The sequence below is a fragment of the Callorhinus ursinus genome, unplaced genomic scaffold, assembly GCF_003265705.2.
Source record: "Callorhinus ursinus isolate GAN/ISIS: 27379988/994484 unplaced genomic scaffold, GSC_fseal_2.0 scaffold11, whole genome shotgun sequence".
In the NCBI taxonomy this organism is placed as follows: domain Eukaryota; kingdom Metazoa; phylum Chordata; class Mammalia; order Carnivora; family Otariidae; genus Callorhinus; species Callorhinus ursinus.
This window is the reverse complement of record NW_027397073.1, coordinates 48,958,553-48,973,469: the sequence shown is the minus strand read 5'-3', so window position 1 is coordinate 48,973,469 and position 14,917 is coordinate 48,958,553. Positions and strand designations below refer to the sequence as shown.

The following is a 14,917-nucleotide window of genomic DNA, read 5'->3' as shown; positions in this document are numbered from 1 at the left end:
TCACACCTTTTTCTAAAATTATCAAACCATTCTTTGCTGGCACTAAATTCTCCAGCTTTAGAACCCTTCACCTTCCTTTTGCTTTTAGTTGTCCTATAATGACTTCACCTTTCCTCAAATCATATTAGAGTCTATAGGAATGCCTTTTCTATAGCAACCCTGCACCCACATAAAAGCTGCATTTTCAATACAAGATAAAAAGGTATTTCAAAAAGTACAAGGTTTTGACGCCTTCTGGCATAACTGCAGCAACAGCTTCAAGAATTTCCTTTTCTTTTCCTATGATGGTCCTTATGCTGGATTCATTTATCTTGAACTGGCAGGCAACTGTAGCTGCAGGTCTCAATCTATGGTACTTAAACAACTCAACACTTTCTTATAATGTCATGACTTTTCCCTGCTCCTTGGGAGCACTTCCAGCATTACTAGTGGCATTTGAAATGGGTCCCATGGTGTTATTCAAGGTTTACAGTACTGCAAATACGCAAAAACTGCACAGATCACTTTTTACTGTGATACGCAATTTACTGCAGAGACAAACTGCTCACACAGAGATGATTAGCATCACACCACGTTTTAAGCAGACTCAAACACCTAAGCTCACCACAATAGCAACATGAGATGACTACAAAATAATTATAGTAGTACAGTATGTACTAAAGTTTATGCAGTTATGATTTAATACTGCATCTTTATGTTTGTTTCGATTTTTTACTGTAAATGATGCAATGTATGGTCTGTGTTTGCATACATTTTAATAAATTTTAACTTTTTATAATAGATCTGTGAATATTTTATGGTAGTAAGTAATAAACTACACATATTCTATGCATTCATGAAACACCTTTTTAATTTTTCAGTATTTCTAAGCTACATGGTTTCTCTGCAAGTTTTTTTCAAATTGCCAATCTCAAAAAAAATTTTTCAATTTATTTATTGAAAAAAATCTGCATAAGTGGACCCCCACAATTCAAACTAATGTTGTTCAAGGGTCAACTGTAATCTACAGTAAGACAGCAAATGAGTCTTTCCCTAAGGTCAGAAGAGGAGGGAGAGACAGACTTTTGGAAGTGATGGAGATGTTCTGTGTCTTGACTGTAGTGGTGGTTTCAAGAGTGTGTATATCTGTCAAAATCCACCAAATTGTACAGTTTGAGAGAGTGGAGTTTACTGTACATAAATTATACCTTAATAAAGCTGTCAAAAAAAATAGTGCTGTAAGTAAATGAAATGGACCTACACCTGCAACCAAGAAGCATTGTTAAACCAAAAAACAGCAAGGTGCAGTAAGAGGGTAAAAACAGCAATCTTTTAGAAAAAGAGTGGGAGAAAGGAAATGCACAGAAACATATGCTTGCTTATGCACACATTAGGTATAGAAAGATACATAATATAATAGTGAAGATTTCCAGGGAAGAGAACTACAATACCAAGTGTCAGGAGTGTGAAAAAGCTTACTTTTCACTATATACCCATTCAAATGTTATATTATATAGAGATAAAACCTAATCAAAATTAAAATATTATATTTCTCTGAAAATAAGTTATATTTAGCACAGTGACTAATTCATCTTGGAAGGCACTATATTATAAAGTATAAGCCACTTACCTTACCGAGACAAAAATCACATAACACCGTTTCTTTAAGTTGACTGATAATGCTTCCAATGAATGATGCTTCTAATAACTTCCTGTGTTTGGGAATTAATTCTAAAAGAAAAAAAAATCCTGTAACTAAAGTAAAACAATCTATTAAAACACATAAGAATATAAAAGTACTATTGTCTACTAACTCATATTAAAACAGCTTAAGACTAAGCTAGACTAAGTAAACAACTGCCTAATAACAATGTAAAGCATCACATATCTCACTTTTACATCATATAATAGATTAGGTTTTTCTTCAAATACAATCACCACCTCCAAACCTCCACTGCATGGAAGGAGTATATTTTCCTTCTCAACTGGTGCTGAGTTTCACCACATGCCTTCCTTTGGCCTCATGGTGGGCAGAGTATACTTCCCTGCCCCCATAACCTTAGCCATCTAACTTGGTTTGGCCAATGGTATATTAAGAGAAATGATGCAGAGGTTTGAAATGTCTTTGTGCAGCTGGGCTTGCCCTCTTGCACCTCTGCCATCACCGTAAGAGCTTCACCAGGTAGATGAAGGCAGCCCTTCAGCCTAGACCCCAGAATAAACAAAGAGTAGAACTGAGCCAAACCCCAAATGAGGTGACAAGCCAAACCCACAGTGAGAAATAAAGCCCACCCATACCGACAGCTGCCCACCAAGCCTAACCTAAGTCACCTAACGCACAGCTGCTCTGCAGATACGTGATCAATTAACTGCTGTTTTAAGCCACCGAGCTCTAGGGCAGTTTCTTATACAGCAACAGCTAATACATATTGTGATTAATTTTTACTTTCTGAGCTCTAAACTTACCAAAGATTAAGCCCCAGAAACATAACAAAAAAAGAAAGCTCACTTATATTACTTTAGTACGTTAGCACTAAGAATTATAATTTTTAAAATGATGAATATTCTTTTTACATCTATTTCTCCCAATTTCTAAGTATTTTAATACATTTGGCAGTTGGGACCTACCTTATAAAAGAGATAAACTGATACACAACTCTACAGTATTTGTCAATCATCTGTTCAAGGTGTGCTAAGGACCACTTCAATTCTAGTTTGCCCCCTCACGCAACCAGCACTAATCTAGCATTACACAACTTAATAAACCCCCTTTCTTTATAACTCTTAATAATATCTTGCAAATAAGAACTGAAATGCACCCTCTCATCTGTTAACAAATTGACAAGCCCCTCCTACACAACCCAGAGCTAGATTAATATAATCCTAATGAAAACAATATCAGGGTCAAAAAAACACAATTAAGCTTTACATAAAATGACCACTTCAGAAACCCTAAAACAACATTTATATTTGGGCGCCTGGATGGCTAGTCAGTTAAGCGTCTGCCTTAAGCTCAGGTCATGATCCCAGAGTCCTGGGATGAGACCCGCGTCAGGCTCCCTGCTCAGTGGGGAGCCTGCTTCTCCCTCTCCCTCTGCCCCTCCCTGTGCTTGTACTCTCTCTCTCTGACAAATAAATATAGAAAAAAGTAACATTTATATTTTACCACAAAAGAAATCTTACAAGGCACATTAGAAAATACTGAGAATTTAACAATAATCCATTTCCCACAGTGCTTTATAATAAAATGTACTCAAATTTTAATTATTAAAATATTTGGATTATAGGGGTGCCTGGGTGGCTCAGTTGGTTAAGCGACTGCCTTTGGCTCAGGTCATGATCCCAGCGTCCTGGGATCAAGCCCCGCATCGGGCTCCCTGCTCCACGGGAAGCCTGCTTCTCCCTCTCCCACTCCCCCTGCTTGTGTTCCCTCTCTCGCTGTCTCTCTCTCTCTCTCTCTGCCAGTTAAATAAATAAAATCTTAAAAAAAAATTTAAGATTTTATTTATTTGAGAGAGACAGCACATAAGCGGGGGGAGGGTGTAGACAGAGGGAGAGGGAGAAGCTGACTCCCTGCTGAGCAGGGAGCCAGACATAGGGCTTGATCCCAGGACCCTAAGATCATGACCTGAGCCAAAGGCAGATGTTTAACTGACTGAGCCATCCAGGCACCCCATGATTATAAAAAAATTTTTAAACAGAAAGGAAAAAAAAAAAGAAAAAATTTGGATTGTATATCACCCAATGTATTTTAATATTAAAGTCTTTTTTTTAAAAAACATTTCATGATTAGGGCACCTGGGTGGCTCAATCAGTTGAGGGTCCAACTCTTGATTTCGGCTCAGTTCATAATCTCAGGGTTGTGGGATCAAGCCCCATGTCGGGGCTACACGCTCAGCAGGGAAGTCTGCTTGAAATTCGTTGCCCCTCCCCTCTCTGAAATAAATTTTTAAAAATATCCAAAAAAACATTTTATGACTGAGATATAATTCCTTACCATAAAATCCACCTCTTTATAGTATACAATTTAGTGGGTTTTAGTACATTCAGAGTTGTGTAACAATTGCCAGTATCTAATTCCAGAATATTTTCATGACCTCAAAAAAATCCCCCAAAAAACATGCTCATTAAAAGTCATTCTCCATTACCCCTCCCTCCAGCCCCTGGCAACTACAAATCTACCTTCTGTTTTTATGGTTTGACTATTCTAGACGTTGCATATAAATGGAATCATACAACATATGGTCGCTGTGACTGGCTTCTTTCATGTTTTCAAGGCTCAAATAACATAGCATTTATCAGTAATGTCCTATGATTTTTATGGCTGAGTACTATCCCACTGTACAAACATGCCACATTTTAACTATTATTCAGTTCATGGATGTTTGATAGTTTTTTTTTTTAAAGATTTTATTTATTCAGGGGCACCTGGGTAGATAAATCTTTTTTTTTTTTAAGATTTATTTATTTATTTGACAGAGAGAGAGAGAGAGACAGCGAGAGGGAACACAAGCAGGGGGAGTGGGAGAGGGAGAAACAGGCTTCCTGCGGAGCAGGGAGCCCGATGCAGGGCTCAATCCCAGGACCCCGGGATCACAACCTGAGCTGAAGGCAGACGCTTAACAACTGAGTGACCCAGGCACCTGTGACAGATTGTTCCTACTTTGTGGCTATCACAAATAATGCTATGAACAATCCTAATGAGTTTTGTGTGAACACAGGTTTCCAGTCTTTTGGTTATACACAAAGAAGTATGACTGCTGGACTGTATGATAGTTAACTTCGGACGGACTGTTTTCCAAACCAGCTGTATCCTTTTACATTTCCACCAGCCATGTAGGAGGGTACCAATTTCTCTACATCCTGGTCAGCATTTTTTTACTATCTTTTTAAACTTTAGCATCCTTTTGGGTGTAAAGTGGTATCTCACTGTACTTCTGATTTATATTTTCCTAATGACTAATTAGGTGAGCATCTTTTCATGAGCTTATTGGCCATTTGTATTTCTTCTCTGCAGAAATATACATTCATATCCTTTCCTCTTTTTAAATTGGGTCGCTTTTCTTTTTGAGTTGTAACAGTTCTTTATCTGATATTAGACTCAGCAGATGCATCGCTTACAGATATTTTCTCCAATTCTGTTACTTGTCGCCTCATTTTCTTGATAGAGTCCTTTGATGCACAAGTCTTTATTTTTAGTTATGTCCAATTAATCTATTTTTCTTTGGTTTCTTATGATTAGATGTCATATCCAAGAAACCACTACCTAATTCAAAACCATGAGGATTTACATCTGTTTTCTTCTAGTAGTTTTATAGTTAGCTTACATTTAGATCTGGTCAATCTTGAGTTCATTTTGTATATGGTACAAAGTAGGAGAAAAACCTTCATTCTTTTGCAGGTGAATATACAACTGTCAGAGCATCATTTGTTAAAGACCATTCTTTACCTACTGAATTGTCTTGGAAATATTGTCAAAAATCAACTGCCAGTAAACATATGGGTTTAATTCTGGACTCTCTATATTGTTCCACTCATCTATATGATGTTATGCCAGTACCACAAATCTCTTAATTACTGTAGCCTTATAGTAAACTTTTTCTGAGATATAATCGACATATTGTATGAGTTTCAGGGGTATAACACATTGATATGATACTTGTGTAGATTAACATGATCACCACAATAAACCTATTTAACATGTGTCATCATACATAGTTACTAAAATCTTTTTTCTTGTGATGAAAAGTTTTAAGATCTACTCTCTTAGCAACTTCCAAATATACAGTATTTTTTTTAAAGATTTTATATATTTATTTGAGAGAGCAGAGCAAGAGAGAGAGAGCACAAGCAGGGGTAGAAGGGCAGGGAGCCCAACATGGAGCTTGATCCCAGGACCCTGGACCTGAGCCAAAGGCAGACACTTAACCAACTGAGCCACCGAGGCACCCCACGAAACATTATTATTATAGTCACCAAGCTGTATATTACATCCCCATGACTTATTTATTTAACTGAAAGTTTGAATTTTTTGGCCCCCTTCCCCTTCACCCATTTCACCTACCCCCCACCTATGGCAACCACCAATCTGTTCTCTGTACCTATGAACTTAGTTTTTTATTTTTGTTTTTAGATTCTGCATATAAGTGAGATCATACAGTATTTGTCTTACCTATTTCACTTAGCATAATGACCTTAAGGTCCATCCATGTTGTCACAAATGCAAGATTTCATTTTTTTTATGGCTGAGTAATATTCCATTGTGTATATAGTCCACTGTATATATTTTTATATATGTATATATAAAATATATATATTTTTTCTTTATCCATTCATCAATGGACATTTACGCTATTTCCTTAACTATTGTAAATAACGCTGCAATGAACAGGGATGCATATATCTTTCTGAAATAGTATGTTTGTTTTCTCCTGACAAATACCCAGGACGTTATGGTAGTTCTCTTTTTTATTTTTTAAGGAAACTTCATATTGTTTTCCATGCTGGCTGTACCCATTCACATCTCCACTGACAGTGAACAAAGGTTTCCTTTTCTTCACATCCTTGCCAACATTTGTTATTTGTTGTCTTTTTGATAATAGTCATTCTAACAGGTGTAAGACGGTATTTCATTGTGGTTTTGATTTGCATTTTCCTGGTGAATCGTGATGTTGAGCATCTTTCCATGTACCTATTGGCCATCTGTATGTCTTCTCTGAAAAAAAAGTCTATTCAGATCTTCTGCCCATTTTTAATTGGATTGTTTATATATTTTGGATATCAAGCACTTATCAAATAGATAATTTGCAAATATTTTCTTCTATTCTATAGGTTACCTTCTCGTTTTGTGATGGTTTCCTTTGCCATGCAGAAGCTGTTTTTAGTATGAAGCAGTCCCCCACTTGTTATTTTTGCTTTTGTTGCTTTTGCTTTTTTTTTTTAAGATTTATTTATTTGAGACAGAGGGAGCACACGTGCGTGCATGCATGGAGGAGGAACAGAGGGAGTGTCCTGAGCAGACTCCACACCCAGCATGGAGCCCAACACAGGGTTCGATTCCACAACCCCAAGACCATGACCTGAGTTGAAACCAAGAGTCAGACACTTAACTGACTGCGCCACCCAGGTGCCCTTGTTGCTTTTGTTTTTAATGTATATTCACAACATCATCACCAAGACCTATACCAAGGAGCTTACCCCCTATGTTTTTTTTCCAGGAATTTATGGTCTCAAGTCTTATATTCAAGTCTTTAATCCATTCTGAGTAATTTTTTGTATAATTTAAGATAGTGGCCCAGTTTCATTCTTTTGGATGTGGCTGTCCAGTTTTCCCATCAACATTTATTGGAGACTATCATTTCCCCATCATACACTCTTGGCTCCCTTTGTAGTTAAGTTCTGAAATAAGGAAGTGTGAATCTCTCAACTTTGCCATCCTTTTTCAAGATTATTTTGGCTATATGGTATTAATTTTAGGATCAGCTTGTGAACTTCTGCAAAAAAGTCAGCTAGGATTTTAATAGGTACTGCACTGAATCTGTAGATAATTTGAGGAATACTGCCATCTTAGTAGTAAGTCTTCCAATCCTTGAACATGGACAGCTTTTCATTTATGTCATCTTTAATTTTTTAAATGATGTTTTAGAATTTTCAGCATGCAAGGCTTGTACTTCATTTGTTAAATTTATTCCTAAGTACTTTATTCTTTTTTGATTCTATTATAAAAGGAATTGGTTTCTTAATATCCTTTTTAGATGATTCATCACTAGTATACAGAAATACAACTAATTTTTGTACATTGATCTTATATCATATAACCTTGCTGAATTCACTTATTAGTACTAATAGGCTCTGGGGCCTTTTTTGTGGATTTCTTGGAATTTCCTACATATAAGATCATGTCATCTGCAAAACTGTTTTATTTATTCCTTTCCAATCTGGATGCCTTTATTTCTTTTTCTTACCTAAATTCCCTGGCTAGAACCTCCAGTACAATGGTGAATAAAAGTGGCAAGAGCAGGGATGCCTGGGTGGCTCAGTTGGTTAAGCCTCTGCCTTCTGTGCCATCCTGCTCAGCGGGGAGCCTGCTTCTTCCTCTCCTTCTGCTTGCCGCTCCCCCTGCTTATGCTCTCTCTGATAAATAAAATCTTAAAAAAAAAAAAAAAAACCTTCAGTCTTTCACCATTAAGTATGATGTTAGAGATAGGCTTTTCATAGATGCTCTTCTATTCCTTTCTTGAGTGTTTTTATCATGAAAGGGTGTTGGATTTTGTCAAATGCTTTCTCTACATCTGCAGAGGTGATCATGTGTCTCTCCCCCCTTTATTCCATTAACATAGTATATTACTTCGACTTTCCTCAATCTTATAAAAAGCTTCTAACAAGAAAACCTATAGCTTACATTACAAGAGTAAAATATTGACTGCTTTCTCCCTAAGTTCAGAAAGAAGGCAAAGATGTCCTCTCTTATTTCTATTCAATATTGTACTTGAGGTCCTAGTAATACAATAAAGCAAGAAAGAGGGCGCCTGGGTGGCTCAGATGGTTAAGCGTCTGCCTTCGGCTCAGGTCATGATCCCAGGGTCCTGGGATCGAGTCCCGCATCGGGCTCCCTGCTCCTTGGGAGCCTGCTTCTCCCTCTGCTTCTCTCTCTCTCTCCCTCTGTCTCTCATGAATAAATAAATAAAATCTTTAAAAAAAAAAAAGCAAGAAAGAGAAACAAAAAGCCCATAGACTAAAAAACAAGAAAGAAAAACCTGTTGACATGATTATTCAAGTGGAAAATACTAAGGATCTATTTAAAAACCTATTAAATACATGAATCTAGCAAGGTCACAGAATAAAAGCCAATAAATAATACCAATTAATTTCTATATTCTAGCAAAACAAAATTGGAAAAACGAAATTATTTTAAAAACACAAATTACAAGAACATCAAAAACATTAAATACTTAAATTTAAAAGACAAAAAAAATACTTCTACACTGAAAATCATGAAACATTACTAAGAGAAATTAATAAGTCCTAAGTGGATAAATATAGCACATTTAGAAAATTCAATATTATCAAGATACCCAGTCTCCTCGGGACGCCTGGGTGGCTCAGGCCTTAAGCGTCTGCCTTCAGCTCAGGTCACGATCCTGAGTCCCACGTTGGGCTCCCTGCTCGGCAGGGAGCCTGCTTCTCCCTCTGACCCTCCCCCTTCTCATGCTCTCTCTCTCTCAAAAATAAAATAAAAAATAAAAAAAATAAAATTTATGTGGAAATGGAAAGATAAAACCAATTCTGAAAGAAAATGACAAAGATGGAAGCTATAATAATTATAGAGCATATTTGAAGACAAATCAATGGAACAAAAAATCTACACATTTAGACAGCAAAAGAACTGAACATACCCCTCACAAAAGATAATTTACAAATGACCAATAAAGATCTGAGAAAGTGTTCAATATGAGTCATCAGGAAAATGCATATCAAGGGCACCTGGGTGGCTCAGTCATTAAAGGCCTTGCTCGACGCATGACCCCAGAGTCCTTCCTGGGATTCCTTGCTCAGCAGGAAGCCTGCTTTTCCTTCTCCCACTCCCACTGCTTGTGTTCCCTCTCTCACTGTGTCTGTCAAATAAATAGGTAAAATCTTTACCAAAAAAAAAAAATGCGTATCAAAAACACAATGAGACATTACTACAAGCCCTCTAAAATGGCTAAAATTAAAAAGACTGACAAAATCCAGTATTTGTGAACAGTGCAGAGCTCTAAGAATGCCGCTGGTAGGATGAAATGGAATAAATACCTTGGAAGTTTGGTACTTTCCTATAAAGTTAAATTTTACCTACACTCTGACTCAAATTCCAGTCCTAATTATTTACCCCCCAAAAATAAAAACATATGACCACAAAAAGACCTACACAAAAATGTTTCTATTAATTTTACATATAATACCCAAGATATTGACTTCCTGCATCAATTATTAGGTATATAAAAATAAACTGTGGCATTTTCATGCAATGGAATACTCATAAGGGAAAAAAACATAAGCACGTTGCTTACGCAACATGGAAGAAATTAAAAACCATTATGTTAAGGGAAAGAAGTCAAACAGAATAGTACACACTGCATAATCCCACTTACATGAAGTTCTAGAACAGACAAAACTCACCTATAATGACAGAAAACACAACAGTGATTACCCACAGTGGAGTCAGGAACATACCTGAATAGGTTCCAAGGTACATTTTTTTTTTAAAGATTTTATTTATTTATTTGAGAGAGAGAGAGAGAGAGAGAAACAGCATGAGAGGGGAGAAGGTCAGAGGGAGAAGCAGGCTCCCCGCCGAGCCAGGAGCCCGATGCGGGACTCAATCCCAGGACTCCGGGATCATGACCTGAGCCGAAGGCAGTCACTTAACCAACTGAGCCACCCAGGCACCCTCCAAGGTACATTTTAGGGATGATGGAAATCAAGATTGGAGTGGTAGCCTCACAAGTGTTTACATGCCCAAGCTTATCAAACTTTACAATCTTAATCTGTAGATTATATTAAATGTAAAATATACTTCAAAAAAGCCATTTTGTAAAAAAGTTTGCAGGGATGGAGATCTTTTTCTTAGAAATTAGGAATATTAAATATGATATGGCTTTAATTGGCTTTTTTTTTTTATTTATTTGACAGAGAGAGAGAGAAAGTGAGAGAGCACAAGCAGGGGGAGTGGCAGAGGGAGAGGGAGAAGCAAGCTCCCCACTGAGCAGGAAGCCCGATGCAGAGTTCAATCCCAGGACCCTGGGATCATGACCTGAGCTGAAGGCAGACGCATAACCAACAGAGCCACCCAGGCGCCCCTGATTGGCTTTTAAATATAAATTACTAATAAATAACAAGTTTTCCTCTAAACAAAATAGCAAAAGCAATACCTAACAAGTGGAAGCATTTTCACATTAAATGCAGCACATTAAAAAATAATTTATTTTTTTTAAGTCCTACTTTTTTTTTTTTTAAACTAAGCTCTTTGCCCAATGTAGCACTTGAACTCACAACCCTGATATCAGGGTTGCATGCTCTACCAAGTGAGCCAGCCAGGTGCCCCCCGGAAAAAAAATAATTTAAAACAAACCAAAACAAAATCACACCAGGTATGTAAATATTATATATTCAGGAAAAAAAGTCATTTCCTCCTTTTTTATGCCCCCAACAAGCCCTTTATTCAATGCACAAATGTTTCAATTTAGACATGATGGATTTGACCACAAAAAGAGCCGTGGTATCTTAGAGTTGGAGAGCCCATTCATTATCTACTGGCATTAAACCCTGAAAACTGCAAAATGCCTCAAGAATAGTTGCCTCAAAATCTATAGGGAAAGTTCAACGCTAAGCCCACTCATAGGCAGTGATTTTCTAAAAATTTTAGCCTTGGAAATTTATCTAAAAAATATAAAATCATGTTTAGAAGAAAGGGGTATGGGAACAAGCAGAAGGGAGGACGAGAAGTTGCTGTTGCTATTCACTACCCACCAAGCTCACATACCTTAGTCAACATCCGCCCACTAGGACAGTGGTCTCTAAAGCTGTTCTGAAGAGCACAGTTTGAGAAAGAGTAATCTAGAGCTGGACTGTCCAATATGATTATCAATTAGCAATGTGTAGTTACTAAGCACTTGAAATGTGGCTAGTCCAAACTCAGATTGTTTGATTTTTTTTAACAACCCTTAAAAATATGTTAAACCATTTTGGGGGATGGGGGAGTGGAGCCAAAGTTGGCCTAAGTGACAAAGTAGTTTATCAACTGCTGCTCTTGAGCACATGGAAGCTGTACTAAACAGTCTGTCAGATTATGTGAAGCTAACTAAGACTCAATAAATAGCAGCCTAGTCAACAAGGCAGAAATGCCCACATTCCCAGGTATACTGAAAAAGTCCAAATGGTTAAGGAGGGAAGATTACAAGATTGAATCTACTCTACTCACTCGGCTCAGCTATACCCTAATTCATACTCCTGGGTCAAGTCTGCAAACACCATCATGGTTCTGAAAATTGGATGCCGAGACTGAGCCTTTGTTCACTTGGAGGTCGTCATACCAATACACTAAAAGGCAAAGAAGGCTGTCATGCGTGACTGATACATGGAGAGCAAAGAGGACTACTTCTGGAACCCAGGAGAATCACTGGGGCACCTCTTAGAACTCTTATCTAATACCCTGGTCAAAGGACAACAAAGTTAGGACTACAAAGACCTCAGATCCCACAGCATGTATATCCCCAACCAAACTGAGAACAACTCATCCGGTCCAGTGTTGGCATAAACCAAAATCAAACAGGTAAGTGACAAGGTAACCACTACTGTTTTATTTGTATTTTAAGAAATTTTCGTTATTAAAGTACACATACAATGTTATATTAATTTCAGATGTACAACACAGTGACTCGCCTGGTACCTATTATTATTAATTTAGGCTTCATGACCACTTGCAGAAGAGAGGCCCATAGATAGCAGTTGTTTTATGTTGTTTCTTTTCCCCCTCCTCCTCCTCTACCATATATGAAAGGCAAATGTGGTAGCTAATATTTTAAGTTGCAGATGAAAAATATGACTGAATTGACATTACTCCCAAAACTGATAAGATTTTAATGACAAAAAGAGAAAAACATACAAGAGCACGAAATAAAAATAGATTTAACCCCAAATACATCAGAAATCACATTACACATCCATGGATCAAATCCTCCAGATAGATCGAGATTATGAGATGTACTTAGAGCATAAAAATGAAGAAAGGCAGGGCGCCTGGGTGGCTCAGTTGGTTAAGCGACTGCCTTTGGCTCAGGTCATGATCCTGGAGTCCCAGGATTGAGTCCCACATCAGGTTCCCTGCTCAGCGGGGAGTCTGCTTCTCCCTCTGACCCTCCCCCCTCTCATGCTCTCTCTCTCTTTCTCTCTCTCAAATAAATAAATAAATAAAATCTTTAAAAAAAAATGAAGAAAGGCATAAAGGACAAATAGAGAATACAAATATTAAGCAAAGGAAAGTCTGTATATCTACATTAATACCAAAGCAACTTTAAGACAAAAGCCAGTATTAAAGAGGAACATAATGATTAAGGCTTCAATTTAACAGGAAGCTCTAACAATTTCAAACTGCACCCATCTAAGAACATAAACTAAAAATATATAGTCTTGGGGTGCCTGGGTGGCTCAGTTGGTTAAGCATCTGCCTTCAGCTCAGGTCATGACCCCAGGGTCCCGGGGTCAGGCTCCCTGATCAGCAGAGGTCTGCTTCTCCCTCTCCCTCTGCCTCTCCCCCCACCGACTAGTTCTCTCTCTCACTCACTCTTTCTCAAATAAATTCTTTTAAAATAAATAAATAAATAAATAAATAAATAAAATATACAATTCTCAAGTTGACATATGTAGTTCCCTAATTGACAAATACAAGGAAAAATGGAGAAATCCAAAATCGTAACTGAGACACTTGGACACATTCTTCTCAGCAACTGATGTAACAAGCAAACAAAAAAAACAAAACTACCCCCACTAATTATACAGAATATCTAAACAATTTTAAACTTGACTTAATGGATACACATATTTTCCCAACAAGTGCAAAATACATTCTTTTCAAGCACACACTGAACACTTACAAAAATGACCCCAAATACAGAACCTAAAGTGAATCTCCACAAACATCCAAGATATGATACCATGCAGTATGTTTTCCAATCACAATGCAATTTACTAGAAATGAATAACCCCAAAACTCTAAACAGAAAATGCCCACATTTGAAATTAAGAAAATTTAGTCTACATAGCATAAGAAATCATACCCTAAAAAAAACCGCAAGATAGGTGAACTTGCCATACCAGACATCAACAATTAATAAATCAATAAAGCCATAGTAATGTGTTATACTGATTCAAGGATAGACAAATAGAACAATGGAACAGACCAACGACACAAAGCAGAATGCCCAGAATCAGACTCATGTATGTGTGGTCAACTGGTTCATGATAAATAGTAAAAAGCTGGGAAAATAGATTTTTAAAAGAAACAGTGCAGGAACAAATAGTGGAGAAAAAAGTAAAAACGAATCCCTATTTCATACCTGTACTAAAGTCAATGACAAACAGCTTGATTATAGACACAAAATGTGAAGGTGAAACAGAACTTACAAAATCAGTTATGACTTTGGATTTCTCCATTTTTCCTTGTATTTGTCAATTAGGGGAATATATATGTCAACTTGACAATTGTATATTTTATTTATTTATTTATTTTAAAAGTTCTTATTTATTTGAGAAAGAGTGAGAGAGTGACAGAGTGAGAGAGAGAGAGAGAGAACCAGTCGGTGGGGGTCAAAGATTCTATTTTTTAAAATCCTACAAATTAATGAAATGGCCAACTGAAGAAAAAAAAAGACAAGAAATTTGAACAAGTTCATCACAAAAAGGAGGAGAAAGAAATCCAACAGGACAATGGACAACCACCACAACAGCTAAAATTTTAAAGTTAGAAAAGACAAAGTGTTGGTAAAGTGCTGCTGGTGGCAGTATCAATTGCACAAACACTTTGGAGAACAGGCCAAAAGAGCAACCAGTCTGTAATGAAATAGATGAAGAATCCCAAAATGAACCTTGAGGCTAGTGGGGATGCACACAGAAAAGCGACTGGCCTTCGTTTTGAGAATGAAAAATATTACTGCCAGGCCTATGATATTTGGGAGAAAAATTGCCCTAGCATCTTAAAAAATTAGGCAAAACAAAAGCAAGGCAGGGATGCCTGGGTGGCTCAGTCGGTTGAGTGTCTGTCTTTGGTTCAGGTCATGACCCCAGGGTCCTGGGATTGAACCTGGCATCTGCCCCTCATCTGGCTCCCTGTTCAGTGGGGAGTCTGCTTCAGCTTCTCCCTCTTCCTCTGCCCCTCCCCCTACTGGTGCTCAGGCTCTCTCAA

General features: G+C 37.4%; 1 protein-coding gene across 11 annotated transcripts in view; it reads right to left on the bottom strand.

Moving 5' to 3' along the window:
• ESCO1 (establishment of sister chromatid cohesion N-acetyltransferase 1) overlaps positions 1-14,917 on the bottom strand; it is a 90,221-nt gene that overhangs the window by 63,978 nt on the left and 11,326 nt on the right. For 8 of the 11 annotated variants that reach the window (XR_012380070.1, XR_012380069.1, XM_073898442.1 and 5 more), the window contains exon 2: positions 1,610-1,710. The gene's annotated coding sequence lies outside the window, so the exon portion shown is untranslated. The remainder of the gene's footprint in view (positions 1-1,609; positions 1,711-14,917) is intronic. The other 3 variants (XM_073898437.1, XM_025886429.2, XM_073898441.1) reach the window with 1 other exon arrangement.